The sequence below is a fragment of the Saimiri boliviensis genome, chromosome 20, assembly GCF_048565385.1.
Source record: "Saimiri boliviensis isolate mSaiBol1 chromosome 20, mSaiBol1.pri, whole genome shotgun sequence".
Lineage (NCBI taxonomy): Eukaryota > Metazoa > Chordata > Mammalia > Primates > Cebidae > Saimiri > Saimiri boliviensis.
The window spans coordinates 12,685,255-12,702,830 of record NC_133468.1 but is presented as its reverse complement, the minus strand read 5'-3'; the positions used below and the strand labels follow the sequence as shown (position 1 = coordinate 12,702,830).

Below are 17,576 nucleotides of genomic sequence, written 5' to 3'. Positions count from 1 at the left end.
ATACATGCCCTCAATTTTCCCGAAGAACCACCTAAGTAAAGAGCCCCAGACATGCAACACACTCATTGGACAGATGCAATTTAACATGCATGGGATTAAATATACAGGCTACTATATCCAGGTTGTCATCAAGCAGGAGCAGTCACAGCCCTTTATCCTGAGGTACCACCACAGTCTGATGCAACAGGAAAGAGGCAGGCTGCTGGGAGGGAACCCTGGAGGACCCCCCCCACTCTGTTATCTCCACTCCAAGCTTCTCCCAAGCCTTTTCAGGCAAAGCAGGGAGTTTTGAAAATAAATCCCCCAGGCCTGGAGAAGCAAAGAATCAATGCCGAGCAGCTCCAGAAATAATAGCTTCCATCTCTCTGATATATAAAGAAGAGAAGGAAGGTGGAAAGAAGGGGCACAATATTACAAGATGGCAACAAGATATTGCAACATTATATTATAGAATTACAGAAAGCAAGATCTAGCTTTGGATGCCAGTTCATGCACTTACTCCCTGTGTGACCCTGGGAGTCACTTAAGCTGTCTGAAACTTAACTAGTCTAATGGCAAACTGGAGATACTCATAACACCTCCCAGGATTGTTGGGAAGGTAACTAGAGATTGACAAACGGGAACACACTTAGTGTATCCTTACATAGTAGGTATTCAGTAAAACTTTTCTCTATATTTTCTCTTTCTGAAAAGCTGAATATGGGGAGCATGGATATGCTTATATCCTGGTTAAACAAATGCATGAATGTTGAGCAAATCATAAAATACTGAAATTAGAAGATTAAAAGGAGTAAACTAGAACCAATTTAAAGAAGTTTACCTCTCCCCAAAACTCGTAAACTTAATGAAACTTGCTGTCTCCAGAGGAAATTAATATAAATTTAAAATAGCATAGGTTTGAGATGACTTTAGAGAAGTTTCTGGAGAATAGATCCATCATTGGTTAATAACCTAAAAATATGGAGAGAATTGCCCAAGGTTGCACAAGTAAAAATTCAGTGTCCTCACCACTCCTTTTTATTGCAGAGGGAATTGACTCCCAGGGAATTGAAAGTCTCAGCCCAGAATTGGGGATGTGGTCCTGGCACCCAGGTCTCCCATCCCACTTCCCCTCCCTCTCACCCCCTCCCTCTCACCCCTGCCCGCTGGTCAGTGTTCTTTTCCCTGTGATGGCATCCCTAGAGATGGGCCAGCCCCCACCCCCCAACACACACACACACACATTGTCCCTTAAAGATGGAGCCAGGTTGACACCACATGGAGTGACCTGGAAGCCCACACTCAGTCCACCAGGCCTCCCTCCTCACACAAGAATAGATGGTGGGGGGGGAAGAAAAGAAGCCACGACCTGCTGCACATCCTGTGTGTGCCATGCTCTGGTTATCCATCTACTCTTCGTGAAGATCCTGAGAAGTGAGTGTCCTTCAGAGACAGGCAACACCAGTGGGCAGGTGAAGAATGTGCAGAAGCTGCACAGCACGTGGGTGACAGGTATGAGATCCATGCTATTCAGAATCCCTGGGTATAGCGCCCAGCTCTTCCCCTGTCTCTGCCTTCACTGAGTCAAACACCTGAGCACGGAAGGCTCTCCATCAACATGAACTGCTTTGAACTGACATGAACGAACTTCAATCAAATTATAAATGCTGAGATTTTTCAATTATAGAAAGTATTTGGGCCAGGCATGGTAGCTCATGGCTGTAATCCTAGCACTTTGGAAGGCCGAGGTGGGCAGATTGCCTGAGCTCAGGTGTTCGAGACCAGCCTGGTCTACTAAAATTAAATCAAATTAAATTAAAAACTAGGCAGGTGTGGCAGTGTGCACCTGTGTTCCCAGCCACTTGGGAGACTGAGGCAGGAGAATAGGAGAATTGCTTGAATCCAGGAGGCGGAGGTTGCAGTGAGCCAAGACTGTGCGTGCCATTGCACTCCAGCCTGGGCAACAGAGTGAGATTCCATCTTTGGGAAAAAAAATAAAAAGCAAGTTATTTGAAAGACCCCATAAATTCCCCTGTCATATCACGTGAGTTGCATTTACTGCAACAGACACTTTTTATCTTGGGTTTGGAGGAAGATTTCGCAAGAATAAAGTGGAGGGGGTCTGCAGAAGGGCTGGCAGCCTGGAGGAGTACAGCAGCGAGAAGCAGACTGGAGGCCACTGCCAGCTTTCATTGGTGTGGCTTTTGGACAGCGCCTTAGCAGAAACGTGGTCGAGAATAGCCCCATTCACTCCTGAGGAGAACCTCGAACTCTTCAGGCAGATCTAACCTGCATGAGAATCTTGGCCTGGCCCCTCCAGGACGACAGATGCCACTGCCCAAGAAGACGGAAGCGCTGCAGCCAAAGCCTTCCATTTCTCTTCAGGACAATTTTCACTGGAAACGTTGCCACGTTGCTGCCCACTTTTTCAGGAGTCATTAGGATGCTAACCTATAAGAAAGCTGTCTATTAAAAATAAATTAAGAATAGATAATACATTTTGGCTGACAATTTTGAATAATATAGCCATCCTGTCTTAAAGTAAACATTCATATATTTTTAATAAGCCTGAGACATGTTTTCCAATGAACCACAGATGGTTCATTTTTATTATCCTATAAAAAGACATTATGGGCAAATGTTTTTTAAAATGCTAAAACGAAACCTTGGAGCAGCTCTCTTTTGGAGATCTCTAAGCACTTTCTAAGCGTCAGGACTCCCTTCTCTCATCACATAGACTGAAATGAGGAGATGATCTCCGTCACTCCCTAACACACCAGGGAGCCCCAGACCCTCATTCCTGAACAGATGGAAGCGGTGCAGGGTGATTACAGTTCAGATTCCAACTCTGCCACTCAATGACTAATAGCCAAGCCCTAATAATGCAGAAAATGGAAATGTAAAAAGTAATCTTCCTGAGGTTGGTTAATATAGGTTGTGAAATGCATTCAACATAGCACCATCCACAGAGAGATTCTTCTTAATCGCTCTTTTCTTTCCTCTCAACACCCAGAATCACAAAGGACGCCTGAAACAGTCACACATATATGTCTGTGCCCATAATATGCCATTGCACATACAAAGGGAATAAATGCGTGTTGCCCATGTGACAAACGTTCATGAGCCCTGTCCGCAAAAAGCTGTTGAGTTTAAAGCACAAGTAATTCTGAAAAATCTTCAAGATGAAACTCGTAGAACTCGATGGTAGTAAACTAGTGGCTTTCCGAGGACTAGTCATAGCGTTATTGACTTAAAATAGCCAAAGATAAGTCAGCATTAATCAAACCCATTCTCTAGAACAACCGCATCGTCACTGGGGCCAGGGTAGAGAAGTGTGACGTGGCTCTCTCCAGCCTTCCCCACTACACAGCATGGTTCCACCATCTACCCAATTGCTAAAGCCTGGATAGACTTCCCTGTCACCTCCCAATTCCTTTCTCTAACACCCATCCCCCTGCCACCCAACGTCAGCAAGGCTGGTGGTTTCTGTCCATCAGAGATTCAAGGTCTGCCTCTCATCTGTCTCTTTCAAAGTTAACATCATCTTTCTTCCAGGCAGTTGCAACACTCTCCTAGTAGATCCTTCTGCACCTATTTTTAAATTAAATTTTAAATAATATAAACATTCCTTAAAATATAACCTGCACCAGAACCCAGATTAAAAAGAAAGAGAAGGGGGAAAGAACATTTGGACGTCCCAGAAGCCCCCATTTGCCCCATTTGATCCTTTACTCCCCAGAGGTAACTGCTATCCTGACTTCTAACCACACTGGTTAATTTCCCTTGATTTTGCACTGTGTATTTATCCACACTGCTGGACACTGCTGTGGTTGATTCATTCACATTGCTGTGCAGCATTTCATTGTGTGACTATTTTAACAATGTATCATCCATTTTACTGTTGATAAGACACTAGGGTAAATTTCAGGCTTGAGGCAATTACAAACTTGATACTTTTGCTTCCTATTGCTTTAAACACAAGAGCCCAAGTCCCTTTCAGAAAGGTGAATGATCCGCCCATTTAGCATCCTTACTTGACATCACTTTCTCCCTCACTCATTCTGCTCCACCACTTTGCCTTCCACTTTGTTCCTCAAAAAGCCAGCCTTTTTCTCATCTCCTAATCCTGGCACATGCTGTTACCTCTTCCTGAAGCTGTTTTCCTACCACTTCTCACTTTTATGCTTCAGCTTATAATGTTCATAGACACTTCTTCCTTCCTAACTCAAAAGAGGCTCCTTCTGGTTTTTCTTTCACACTTTCCTCATTCTTTTCCTTCACTGCACTAAAAATGATTTCTGATTGCATCGTCATTTATGTCAATATTTGTTTAATGTGTCATTCCTGCTGAACAGAGGATGGGCCTGACTTATTTGGGACCATGTTGCTGGTGCCTGGACTCAAGCCTGGCACAGAGTAGGAGCTCAATAAATATTTGTTAAATGAGTGGCTGAATGGCCATACTCTCAAAGGACCCACAGTCTAGGAGAGACTGAAGAATCTTTCTCTTTCTGTCTTGCAGTGTGATGGATGCTGCAGGAGAGGGCTCTTGTCACACTGACACTGTCTGGGGAAGACAGAAAAACTTCAGTTTCAGATGGAGTAGCCCTTGAAATGAGATGTGAGAGAGTCCTGCACATTGCACAACTCCATGGGCACCATGCACATTGCAGTCCCGATAAATAGAGCCTCCTGGAGATAGGCGATGCAGGGCACAGACTTAGAGAAGCCCAGGAAATAACCCCTTCAGGCACCTGACGTGCAAAGATGTGGAAGTATTGACCAGGAAGTCATGTTGGGGGAACAGCAAGTATTTACAAAAAGTGAGTGTGTGTGTGTATAACAGGGTGGCTATGCATAAGAGAGACAAAACTTGTGAGCTAATCAAGGAGCAGATCATCAAAGACCTTCATAAAGAGCATGGCCTTTTTTCTGCAGGCAGTGGGGAGCCATTGAAGACTTTAGAGTAAGGACATAGTCAATTGTACTTCCCTGGAAAGTATGTTCCCTTCTGCTCCAGAATGCACAGGAGACGCCTAAAAGCTCTCCCCCTCCTCCCTGTACACATAGAATCTCTCTCTCTCTCTCTCCTCCTCCTCCTCCTCCTCCTCCTCCTCCTCCTCCTCCTCCTCCTCCTCCTCCTCCTCCTCCTCCTCCTCTTCCTCCTTCTTTCCCTCTCTCTCTGGCTGACTTACACACATACACACACACTCCCTCCTTCCTATCTAGTCATCTTCCACTTCTTGGAATTTCAGTCCCACCATCTCTCCTCAGGGAAGCCTCCCCTGAATGACTGGTGACACAAGGGCCCCCTTCCCCCACCCCCATCCCAGAGCACCAAATAGCTCTCCCTTGCAGCACTTCTCACAGCTGTCATTTTATGCTTGTGTCTGTGATTCTTAGGTTAAAGGTTAAGTCCCTCACGTACCAAATAATTCCGGAAACACAGACCACGCCTGTCCTGCTTACCACTGTAATCGTCACACTGCCTGCCAAAGTGCCTTTCACATGTTAGATACTCAGTAGTTATGTGTTCCTTCTAGCTGTTCTTGCAGAGATCCCGCTGATAGGATTGAGCCTACAGGCAGATACTTTGTAGTAGTCTCAGGAAGAGTTGGTGAGTACGTGAAATTGAGTCCTGAAGAGGTTAATGCCCAGTACCCCAGCTAGGAAATGTCCAAGGAAGCATTTTGAACCCCATCTGTCTGGCTGCAGAGCCCAGCTCTCTAATGCATTCAGGAGTTCTAGGTCCTTGAGGATGCCACTGTGCCTCGAACTTCTTTCTAATCCTCCTGGCTCCCAGCATGGCATCCAAGACTCAGAAGGTGCAAGACGAATGTTTGCAGATAATGAACACAAAGCTCTCAGGAACCCTCATCTCCTGAGAATCTGCTTTGGCCCCCACAGCAGGCCCGGGCGTGGAGCTTCCCCAGCGGCCTCGGGACCAACCAGTTTTTACAAATTATCAACATCTCCCCATTAGCTGTTGCAATATTAAATCGTGTGACTGGAAATGAATGAATAATCCCATGGGCAAGTGAGGGAGACCAAGCAGCAGGGATTTAATAACAAGTCCTACCCTTTCTCCAAGCAAAAGCTCTTCCTAATTAAATATTAAAAATCTATCCATACAAGCTAGAGCAAAAAAATTGCCTTTTCAGCAGCACAGCTTTGAGATGCTGCCTCAGAAGACCTGAGTGCTGTGGGAATGCCCTCTCCAGGACCCGGAAGAGGGAGCCAGAAAACTGCCACGTGATAAGCACTGCTTGGTACCCAGGTATCACATGCCTTGCCACATTTGATCCTCACAGGGACAATGAGTAAGGGGTTAGATCACAGCCACTGTCTAAATGAGCAAACTGAGGCTTAGAGAGGCATAGTGACTTACCCAAGGCCACCAGGTATCAAGTGGCAAAGCTGGGATCTTAACCCAGTTCTTTGTGGCTATGAAGTTCGTGCAATGTAATGCTGCAATTAAGAACGTGGGCATTGGCATCAAGCTGACCTGGATTTGAGCCTGGTCTCTGCTGTCTATTAACTGTGGCCCTGGGCAGTTGACCTTACATCCTTAAGCCTCCAGTTCTTTGTCTTCACAAGGGCGGCAGAGTGTAGCTCACCAGGTTTTAGGAAGGTCACGTGAGATAGAGCACATGAAGCCCTGGGCACTAGGAAATGCTTCTAAATTGTCAACTGCCATTCTGATCACTGGAAGACCCCATCCCCAATACTCTCAATTGCACCACTCCATCCCACCCACCACTATCTCAGAAATGCCTCCTCCAGAATGAAGGCATCCTGTCTAACCCACTGCTTCTAGCCCAGCTGTCTTTCTTCACAAGGTAGAAAAGGATTGTTGGTCATTGTTTAATATTTATTGAGTATATACTGCCAAACTAATTGCATGGCCATTCATTCTCTCATTTAATTCTGATAAGAGGCTTATAAAGTAGGGATTATTCCCATCATCTCCCAGATGTTGAAACTGAAATTGAAAAGCATGACATGTTGTCATGGCTACATGAAGATCTCTAAGCTGGAGGATCTCCACCCTCACCTGCCTAGCTTCCCAGACCTCTCTGCAGAAAAGAGACCCCCAAGGCAGCACTGGGCTCCAGGCTCCACCCCTTCCACATCTATCCCAGGGCCACTGAGGACTGAAGAGTTCTGCACATTTGCCCTTTAAAGTGTTTTAAAAATAATCTTTATGAATTTCTTCACATGCGAAATTTGTACTTACTCATTTCAGCAAATTTAGAAAATACACATAAGCAAAAAAGAAGGTAACAGCCATCCATAACCCTGACTCTCAAAGGTCACCACTATTTTTTTTTTTTTTTTTTTTTTTTTTTTTTTGAGAAGGAGTTTCGCTCTTGTTACCCAGGCTGGAGTGCAATGGCACGATCTCGGCTCACCGCAACCTCCGCCTCCTGGGTTCAGGCAATTCTCCTGCCTCAGCCTCCTGAGTAGCTGGGATTACAGGCACGTGCCACCATGCCCAGCTAATTTTTTGTATTTTTAGTAGAGACGGAGTTTCGCCATGTTGACCAGGATGGCCTCGATCTCTTGACCTCATGATCCACCCGCCTCAGCCTCCCAAAGTGCTGGGATTACAGGCTTGAGCCACGGCGCCCGGCCAGGTGACTACTATTAAAGTGTTTATTATCTAGGAGTGAGATGATATAGACAGAGATGAGACATATTGACACAGGGAAGATGGGTACATGATAGATATTTTCTGTTTTGTAACTCTTGCTTTTGCTTGCACTTCTAGAAATGCTTCTGAGAACTAATCTGAAATCTGCACAGGATCTCCATGTCTCTGATTCTCATCCCATTGCCTCCACTTTCTTAAACTTTGCTTCAATAATTATCACATCTCCTTCGAATGTTTCATCTTCCGCTTTTTTAATTACAACTACCAAGACCTGTTTCCCAGTGCAGGGTCATGAAATAACTAAAATTAAAATAAAGGAGAAACCTACTAATCACCTAGAGAAAAAAGTCTTACAGTCCCAGGAGATTTTCTCTAGCCTTATCACATTCTTGATGCCATAGAGTTAGGTCTGCAGCTGAGCCCAACTCGGCCCTTGGTATTCTAAAGGGGAATTGCCAGGCTCCCTTAGTGTTCCAGCTGAAACCCCAAACATCCCAATTTGTAGGCTCTAGTAACTGATAAGGAGAAACAGACTTCCTTCCCCTTCTCGTCAATTGCAGGGAGTCTAGGGTCTTGGCCCTATGTCATAAATGCAGGCCCTCAATTGCCATGAGCCAGCAAGGAGAGGAAGGATGTGAAGCCAGCAGGCAGAGAGCTGGCCCTGCAGAGTCATCCTCCGTGAAGCCCCAGCAAACAGGAAGGATCAAGTTTGTTTCAGTTCTCCTAAAATAACAACAAAACTGTACTTTCTTTGCTGTTTGCTGTCCCTAAAACTATTAACCCAGGCTCCCCGCCTGCCACAATGTGGTCCACACCTGCCCCCCACTTCTCTGGGTCTTGTTCCCCTCATCCCAGCCTGCAGACACACCTGCCTCCTCTCATCTCTAGAGCAGGTCTATCTTCTTCCCCTGCCGGGTCCTTACAGAGGATGTTCCCTCGGACCAGAACACTCTCCCTCACTCCTCCTCACCTGTTGGTCACCTACTCCTCCTTCCTGGCTCAGTGTCAAGGCCACCACAGAGAAGCCTTGTGGTTATGTTTTGTTCTTCCTGTTTACGTTATCATGGTAACCCATACCTTTCCTCCCTCATACTTTGCTCAACTGTAATCAAACATTAGTTTTAAAAAATCACTCCAGCCTGGGAAATCTCATCTCTACAAAATAAAAAGTAAAAATTAGTTGGGCATCGTGGCATGTGCCTGTGGTCCCCGCTACTCAGGAGGCAGAGATGAAAGGATCACTTGAACCTGGGAGGTTGAGGCTGCAGTGAGCCATGACTGGCCCATTGCACTCTACTCTAGGCAACACAGTGAGACCCTGTCTCAAAAAAATATTCATTTAATATCTGCTGCCACCACAGGACTGTTACCTCTGTGAAGACAGAGGTTGCGCATGTGTGGAATTCTGATTTATAAGCACTGGCTCTGGAGCCAGGCTACCTGAGTACAGAGCAGGCTGTGCCCTGCAGAATACCTGAGACACACTTCACTTCTGGGACACCTGGGACACACACAGAATGTTCCCATTTTCCCAGCCAGTGCCAGTCACATAGTCCCACCTCATTTCAAAGGGGCAAAAGGCACACCCAAAGTGCACCTGGAAGGAGGAGGACCAGAAATTATTGTTGACAAGCACAAATGGCTACCCCAATATATTTTGTTTGGAAAGTACTTTACTTCACAAAAGCAACATTACAATAAACACAACAACAAAGCACTGGTTTCGGTAGAACCAACTTTCCAGACCTATCTGCACAGTGAAATCATTTCTCCTCTCAAAATGTCATGTTTTTACCCAAAACATTAAAATTCTAAAAGCAATTTAAATCCATAGCTTAAAAGATATTTCAACCAGTGATAAAGGGTTAAAAAGTGTGCCTCCTCCTCCCAACTTCCCTATCCCACAGTCCCAAGACATTATCCTTATAGACGAAAAGGGTTTCAGGACTTGAGATGCAGGCTGGGAAGTCTGAGAAGGCTTCCCGCAGAAGACATGACTTCAAACTCTTTCTCATATGTGAAGATTTAATTTTCAAAGACTCCTCTGATCCAACGTAAGCTTTATGGTAAATCACCTTGGGACTTAAATGATGAGAAGCACTGCTATCTCACAGCGAGAAATTCAGAAGGGCTGGGAGTTCCAAGCCAGAGCTCTGATCTGGAAAGTTCCATCAAAGCATCACTCCAGGCTCAGCGTTCGCCACCCACCACTCATCAGACTAAACAACCTCAGAGCCCTGTAACCTGCTAATGTATTCACAAACTCACTCAGCTAATTAATCCCAGCTCATTCATCCTCTCAAACTACACAAGTCTTCCAGCTGGCCCTCCAGCTTGCTGCTCTGGCTAATGGAGTGTTATGTGGGCTCTCTGTAGGTTGCACCCCACTCGCAGCCAAGCAAAGGCACTCATTAGGAAGCTGAGCCCCAGGGCTCCCCCATGAGTGGGGAGGAAACTCACCAGTGCCTTCTATAGGCCAGCACTCTATCTGCAGGGGTTCTTTTGATCCCAGCAGATCGAGAGATGATGCTTCTTTGCCCTTTTTCCTGTTGTTGACAACTGAGTCTCAGAGGATGGAAGTGACTTGCTCGGGCCCACCACCTGTTCAGCTGCGGAGCTGTGACAGGAGCCTGTGTTTGACTTCGAAGCTCACCATGACTCCCCTCTCGCTGATGCTCAGGTGGGCTCGTGAGCCTTCCTTCACTAACCTATATAAAACAGCACCTCCCAAAATCACCACTAAAGAATCTATTCATGTACTGTAAACAAACAACACCGGTTCCCCCCAAAATCTATGGAAATAAAAAATAAAAATAAAAACAGTACCTCCCATGACCCACGTCCCTCCAGGCTCCTCCATGTCTGCTCTATTTCCATTCACAGCTCCATCCCCACCTTTATGTCTTTTGGTCACCGCTTTATCCCCAATGCCTAGAAGAGTGTATGGTACCTAGCAGGCACTCAGTAACTGTGTGTCCAGTGAGTGAATAGCGCTGTGAAAAGAACGCTGGATTACCGGAAGGATTCACCCGAGTTTAATCCTGCTATGCTGGGAATCCAGTGTGCGGCCTTGGACAAGGCCAGTTCCCTCCCTGGGCCCCAGTAGCCACATTTGTACATTTAGAGAGCAGGAGAAAAGCCAGTTGCTCTGTGACTTACATAACTTGTTGCCCAGAGTGGAGTCTGCTTTGATGCTCAGAAAAAAAGAAACAAACTTGGAAATGCTAAATGGATAGCAAAGAGCTTGAGGGGGCAAGGAGGTGGGAAGGGGACTCCTGAAACTGCTTGATGTCTTCCCTCCTGCCCCCGCAGTACAAATTTTCAAGTGCAGAAAGTGAAGAAGACTTGGGATAGTGGAATTTGGCCCCTGACTTGTTATAGAGACACAACCATAAAGACACAAGAGTGGGCCCAGCAGAGACCCTTAGAGTAGTCCCTTGAGGTTCTAAAGCATCTGCCCATCAAGCAGATGGTGCAGTTAGCCTCTGCAACCTCAAGAATGCCTCCTGAAATTGCTGATTCCATTTCTCCTGATAAAATGGGAACAATAATTAGCTAATAAGAAATCAACAATGAAGATTTAACAAGAACACTTAAAAGCTATGAGAGAATTAAGTGAGATCATGTAAGCAAAGTACACGTCACAGAGCTCTGCAAATAGGCAGTGCTCAGAAGTGTCACCTTTTCTCTTTCTTCTCTGAGCCTCAGTCTTCTCCCCTATAAAATGGGAATCATATTCTGTATACGTCACAGGAGCTAAGCAATGTGAAAGTACTCTGTTAAGCAAAAGGCTGAAATGTACTCAGCTCAGAACCTGTAGATCTGCCCCATGCTCGACACATGTGATATTAGCAGCACAAGACATTTAAGGGCACTGCCTGATTCTTTCATCATGGGGCATCCTGTCTTTGTCACATTGCTTGGGACTCCCCAAGAATGAAGTTCTGTCATGTCTCTAGCGCATCACAAAAAGTCACTTGGGAAAACATGGTAGGAGGCAGAGAAGAAAGGAATTGTTAAACAGGGATTGTAGACTTAGGTATACACATGAGTGACGATAAGTAACAACGACTCTTGGTCTTAGTGTTGGAAATGTAATAGAGAATAGTGGGGACTGTGGTTTAATTGTTGCCATGTGGGAATGTGGGCCTGGCATGGCCATAATTTCAGATTTCTAAAGGAAAGCCAGAAGTTGATATTTTTATGTGAAACAAATGTTGATAAAATTCACGCTTCAATGAAGTAAAATAGACCAGGAGTGGTGGTTTACACCTGTAATTCCAGTGCTTTAAGAGGCCAAGGCAGGAGGATCACTTGAGGCCAGGAGTTCAAGACCGATCTGGGCAACACAGTGAGACTCCATCTCTAAATAATAATAATAATAATAATAATAATTTTAAAATAAAAGAAATGAAACAACAGTACCCCATGGACTGCCAGATTGTGATTTCTGAACTAAACTGTCAGATTACAAAATTAGCCACTAAATTAGCCAAATAGTTTCCAGATATTTTCTGGGCCACTGTCTCGGAACACCTAACCTATTTTCTAATTAGCTCTTTGTAGTGCTACACACTTTTAGCAAATAATGAGCACTTACTAGGCACCTTATATGTGCAAAGCAGATATTAAACATCACGGAGGGAGTGAGATACCAAAGATGAAAATAAGCACAAGACACGATCTCCCCCACCCCACCCTTGTACATGAAAATTGTGACACCAAAGGTAGATTTTGATACCTGCCGGGTGATTGCAAGTGACTTTGGGAATTTGGACAGAGAGCTTTTCTTGCAGTGGTCTGAGAGAGCCATCCAGAGGAGATGGCACTTAAGCCACGTTTTGAAGGTGGATAGGATTGGAGCCAAATGATCACGTGCTCTGGTAGAGAGGGGTCTGTGCACCAGTGAATTCGGGGGCTATTGCAGAGGACTCATGACAGGGAGTGCTGGGGAATCATGCTGGAAAGGTAGACCAGGACCTTAGTGTGGACCCTTCACCACCAGCAGGAAAATCTGGGCTCTGTCTTGAAGGTTCCCCAGCAGGGAGGTCGGGGGTTGTTGTGGGGTGAATCTGATGGAAAGGGACTCCTCTTCCACTTCCTCCTGCTTTCTCCAGGATGAGGAATCTGGGCACTGGCCCTGGGGCCCCTCCGGGTCCCACTCTTCACTTCTTGTTTTTTTTATTTCTCCTGCGACACAACCTCTTTTTTTTTTTTTTTTAATTAAAATAGATTTAAGCAGGACAGAGCCCCTCAACCAAGGCTGTTTCCTTGGGGGTGGAGGGATGCCTTCATGGCAATGATGTAGATCCTGAAACAATTCAGAGAGGCAGCAGGGCTTTGAAACAGGCAGTATTTCCTCTTTTTATGATGGTTTCATTTTACATTTTTATTGGCCCTTCACTGATTGCTCCCAGGCTCTCTGGCGGGATGTGAGATGCGCTGACATTTATAGAAATCAATACATTAATAAATCACGAAGTTCATAATGTCTGATTTGCTTCTAAATGAGACAGAACTATTATCGCCATAAAGTTGCACATAAAATATGCCCAATTGTGATGTATTGTGTAGTCTAATCAAAGGCATTTGAGTGAATAACCTTTCCCCAAAAGAAGGAAACAATCAAAGCTGAATAACTTCATTAATAATTCAAGGTGTGTCTGCCAAGCCTTCATTTATTAAGTGCACAGTTAAGATGCTTCGGAGCTGAGTCCTGGAGAGGATAGCACCTTGCCATCTTCTCCCTGCCTCTGGGCAGGCAGATAAACATTCTCAGATGAACTGACCACTCCCTGCATCTGGAAGTTCATGTTCCAGTGGAGGGTAATGCCCAACTGACTTCTCCCGCTAAGAGATGGCCCCTAACAGTGTGCATGGACTGTCTAGATTCTTAAGGGCAGAGGATACAGAGCCAGGAAATGTCCTCAGTGGCTGTCAGTTGTTATGTCTGTTTACTAGCATTCCAGGCCCTATGCTTCTGGTGTACATCACCCACAGACCCCTTGCCCTGTTCCATGGACTGAGATGGTCAATGCTCTTTCATCCAGAGGGTTGTGTTTGCTAGTGGTCATTACCTTTAACATAAAATGATCATGGCCAGGCACGGTGGCTCATGCCTGTAATCCCAGCACTTTGGGAAGCCAAGTCGGACAGATCACGAGGTCAGGAGTTCAAGGCCAGCCTGACTAACATGGTGAAACCCTGTCTCTACTAAAAATACAAAAATTAGCTGGGTGTGGTGGTACATCCCTGTAATCTCAGCTGCCCAGGAGTCTGTGGCAGGAGAATCGCTTGAACTCGGGAGGTGGAGGTTGCAGTGAGCCGAGATGGCACCATTGCACTCCAGCCTGGGCGACAGCAAGACTCTCTCTCAAAAGAAAAAAAAAGATCACATTCACTTTAGTCCATTCATGTCCAACCTCAACTGACAATTGAGGTAGGTCTCTGACGGTAAATAACAGAACAAGGAAATCTTCCTACACTGAAGAGAAGCATATTTAATTAGATCCATCAGGAAAGGCGCAATCATGGTGGAGACGGCGTTTAACAGACATGACTACTGGATTCTGTTATTAAGAATGACCCTTAAAATTACAGTCAAAATATACAACAAGATGGAAATAACATTTCTGAGCACCTACTATGTGTGTAGAGCATCTTACATACCTTATCTCATTAAGATTTACAGCTACAAGGTGGGTATGATTCTAGCTTGAATTAGTGTAATAACCATATGCCTCCTAGGGACAGTGAGATGATTAGATCAATTCTAAAACTATTACCATGCTCTCTGAGCTCACCAAGACAGGCATTTAATACAAGGATACATTAATACTGAATCCAGCAAAAGCTCACACAGACAGCTTCCATTACGCTCCTGTTTGTGATTATTCTGTATCATGCCCAGAAATTTATGTTCATACAAACAACAAAAAAAGAGTTTATTTGCATGGATTACAGGGCCTAAGCCTATCCTATGAAATTGCCTTTGAGGTCTTTAGCACACTTATTTGGGACAGTTAAACCTATACCAGCTATTCTAAAACAGTAGCAGTAATGTGATAGAGATGGGTCATACTGGGCTTCCCAAACTACGATCACTTCATTTCAACCACTTCTCACTAACAGCCTGAACTAAGCCGTGAAGGGAATATTTACACCAAGGAAATTGGAAATTGTGTCAATTAGGGTTTGCCACCCTCCCCAGCAGCCAGTTGTCAGATGTCTACAAGCCCACCAAAGCTAGCTGTCTAATCAGAAACCATTACTTAGCGAGTTGTCAAATTATCTGCAGAGCAACGAACTCCTCTTCTTCAAAAAGCAGGCTGAAAAATATGCTGTTCACATCTTAGCCTGATCTAGACCCAATGAGTTTCCATCAGTAAGAAAATTCTGTGCTAACCTGAGATAATACTATTCTTGTGGCAATTTCACTTTTCCTTTGAGCAATTCCTTCAACCTCTCTCTGCCCCTTCATTTTTCTCTTAAAACTAAAGTGCCCTTTCTCCCTGGACACTCCTCATTTGCAATGAATTGTCATTTCAGCTCCTCAGTCAAGAGGAGTAATAAAATCCCACCCATGTTAATCCTCTTATTTCCCACAGAAATATCCTAGGCCCATTTACCCTGGGCAACGTGCCCTCTCTCTTCAACACAGGTCATCAATTGTTCATTTACTGGCTATCTCCACGTACTGGAACTTCAGGGTGGTGTCCAGCTGGCTTCAAAGGAGAAACAGTGGGAGGTTTCTCCACCACCACCTGAATGCTAGCTGGTGGCAGGATTGGAACCTCATTTGACTAATTGCCCCCTAGAGCTACAGAGACTGCTGGAACTACCTGAGTAAATCATCAAAAAAAAAAAAAAAAAAAAAAAAAAAAATCATCCCAGGGCACTTTTTCCAGACAAAAAGGTCCACTTAAAACATCATCTAGAGATTTGTGCCTGTGGCTGAGCTGCTGCAGTGAAACTGATACTTCTACTTTGCAGCCTGGCTTAGCTGGACCAAAATGAGGCTATAAAGGTGAGGGTACTTGAGAGTCCTAATGTTCATGTCCTTGCTCCTTGTCCTGAAATGTCTTTTAGAGCTGCTGCCTTCTCTAATACTGGAATCTGGGTAATTCCTTTCCCAGCCGTTTGTTTTTTTCAATCTTGGAAAATACCTAAATGTAATGCTGTCAAACACAAACAAAATTATGACTCATGTCACATTCTGTGTAGTGATTTTGTGGACTTTTAATAATTGCGTTACATTTCTGACAGTTAATTTCCACCATTGCCTTGTTCCTGAGAAACTGCAAAGGACATTTGACACTCCCCTCCCTGCCCACCTCAACATTTGTGCTGACCTGAAGGCCACATTAAAAACACACCCTCATTTGGAGAGAAAGAGCAGTGTACTGAAATACACTATATATTGAAGAATTTCCAAGTCATTTGATCTTGAAAACTCTGTCTAATGGAAGTAGAAAGCACTCAAAGATTTTTTTGTTTTTGTTTTTGTTTTTTTGTTTAGAACTCCTTTTTCCAGGACATTTTCAGGACTGAGGTATATAAATGAATGAGAAATGTATAAATTCAATTTTGCTTAAAAGGAGCAGGAGGGGTTTCAAGATTAAGAGAACAAATGCTTGAAGCAAAACATGATTTGAGTTTTATTGAACCGAGAAGACTGAAAAAAATACATGGAACACTCAGAAAATCTTTATCAAGGCTTAGCTTGGCACTCCCGGGGCTCATTGTTAAGTTTATAAAACTCAGAGCTGATGGGTTGTGTGCACTTTGTGAGTCTGAGTGGGCTTATGAGTCACCTCTAAGCCTGGCTGTAAGAATCTAAGCCTTAAAGCTGAAGGACCAAATAAGACTTTCCACCCTATCCCCCTCGGCTCCACGCAAGCACCAACGAAGATTTTTGCCCCTGATTATATTAGGAAATGCTGTCGATTAAAAAAGATGATGCCAAACTCATCTAGAAAAAACCAATCAACCATGTTTAAAAAGAAGGAAAGATTACATTTTCAAATGCCAGCATGCCATCACTAATACAATGTCTAATGTAGCCATGTGAACAGATGATACATCTTTTCATCTCTCTCCAAGTACCTATGACATTCCTGGCATACCAGAGCATGTCAATGCATATTTGTAAACATATCCATACTAAAATGCTACTGAAGCATTCAGGACAGTGAAACTATTCTATATACTTCTGTAATAGTGAATACATGACATCATGCATTTGTCAAAACCCACAGAACTGTACAACACAAAGAGTGAACACTAATGCAAACTATGGGCTTTAGTTAATATTTACATATCAATACTGGTTCATCAATTGCAACAAATATACCACAACAATGCAGATGTGAATAATAGGGGAAACTGTGAGGGTGGATACGGAAACTCTCTATATTTTCTGCGCAATTTTTCTATAACCTAAAACGACTCTAAAAATAAAGTATATTTGTAAAAATAAATAAATACAAATGCCACCTAACCAGAATGATCAAAGGGGCAAATAAATCCAGCAAAATAAGTTTCTCCCATGGGATACAGGTCAGGAGAGGAGAGAAAACACTACAATGGATGCTCACCTCTATCACTTGGAAGAGCTGCTGTCTGGGGTTGCAGGTTGGGGGACAGGAGAGACACTAAAACAAACTCCAGATGGTGGCTGGGCTGCCTTACACACTCGTGGTCAGGGGTGCTGGCAAGACAAGAGGAAGTTCAAATAAGAACCTACAGAGAAAATCAGGCCGACCACCAAATAGACACAGAAAGGCCAGCAGGAGAGTAGCTAGCAGAGCTCCCTGCGACCTTGGACTCACCCAGCTCCACTGTGCCATGGATAACTTTGCAGTTCTGGTGTTTTGTCTTACATTTTATATTCAGCATGATGGAGGACTTGGCCGGCATCCACTCTGCCATACACCCTAATGTG

The 17,576-nt window shown here is 44.4% G+C and overlaps 1 protein-coding gene across 4 annotated transcripts in view; it reads left to right on the top strand.

The window, feature by feature from the left end:
* Positions 1-17,576, top strand: part of KCNIP1 (potassium voltage-gated channel interacting protein 1) — a 334,879-nt gene that overhangs the window by 298,150 nt on the left and 19,153 nt on the right. The window lies entirely within an intron of this gene.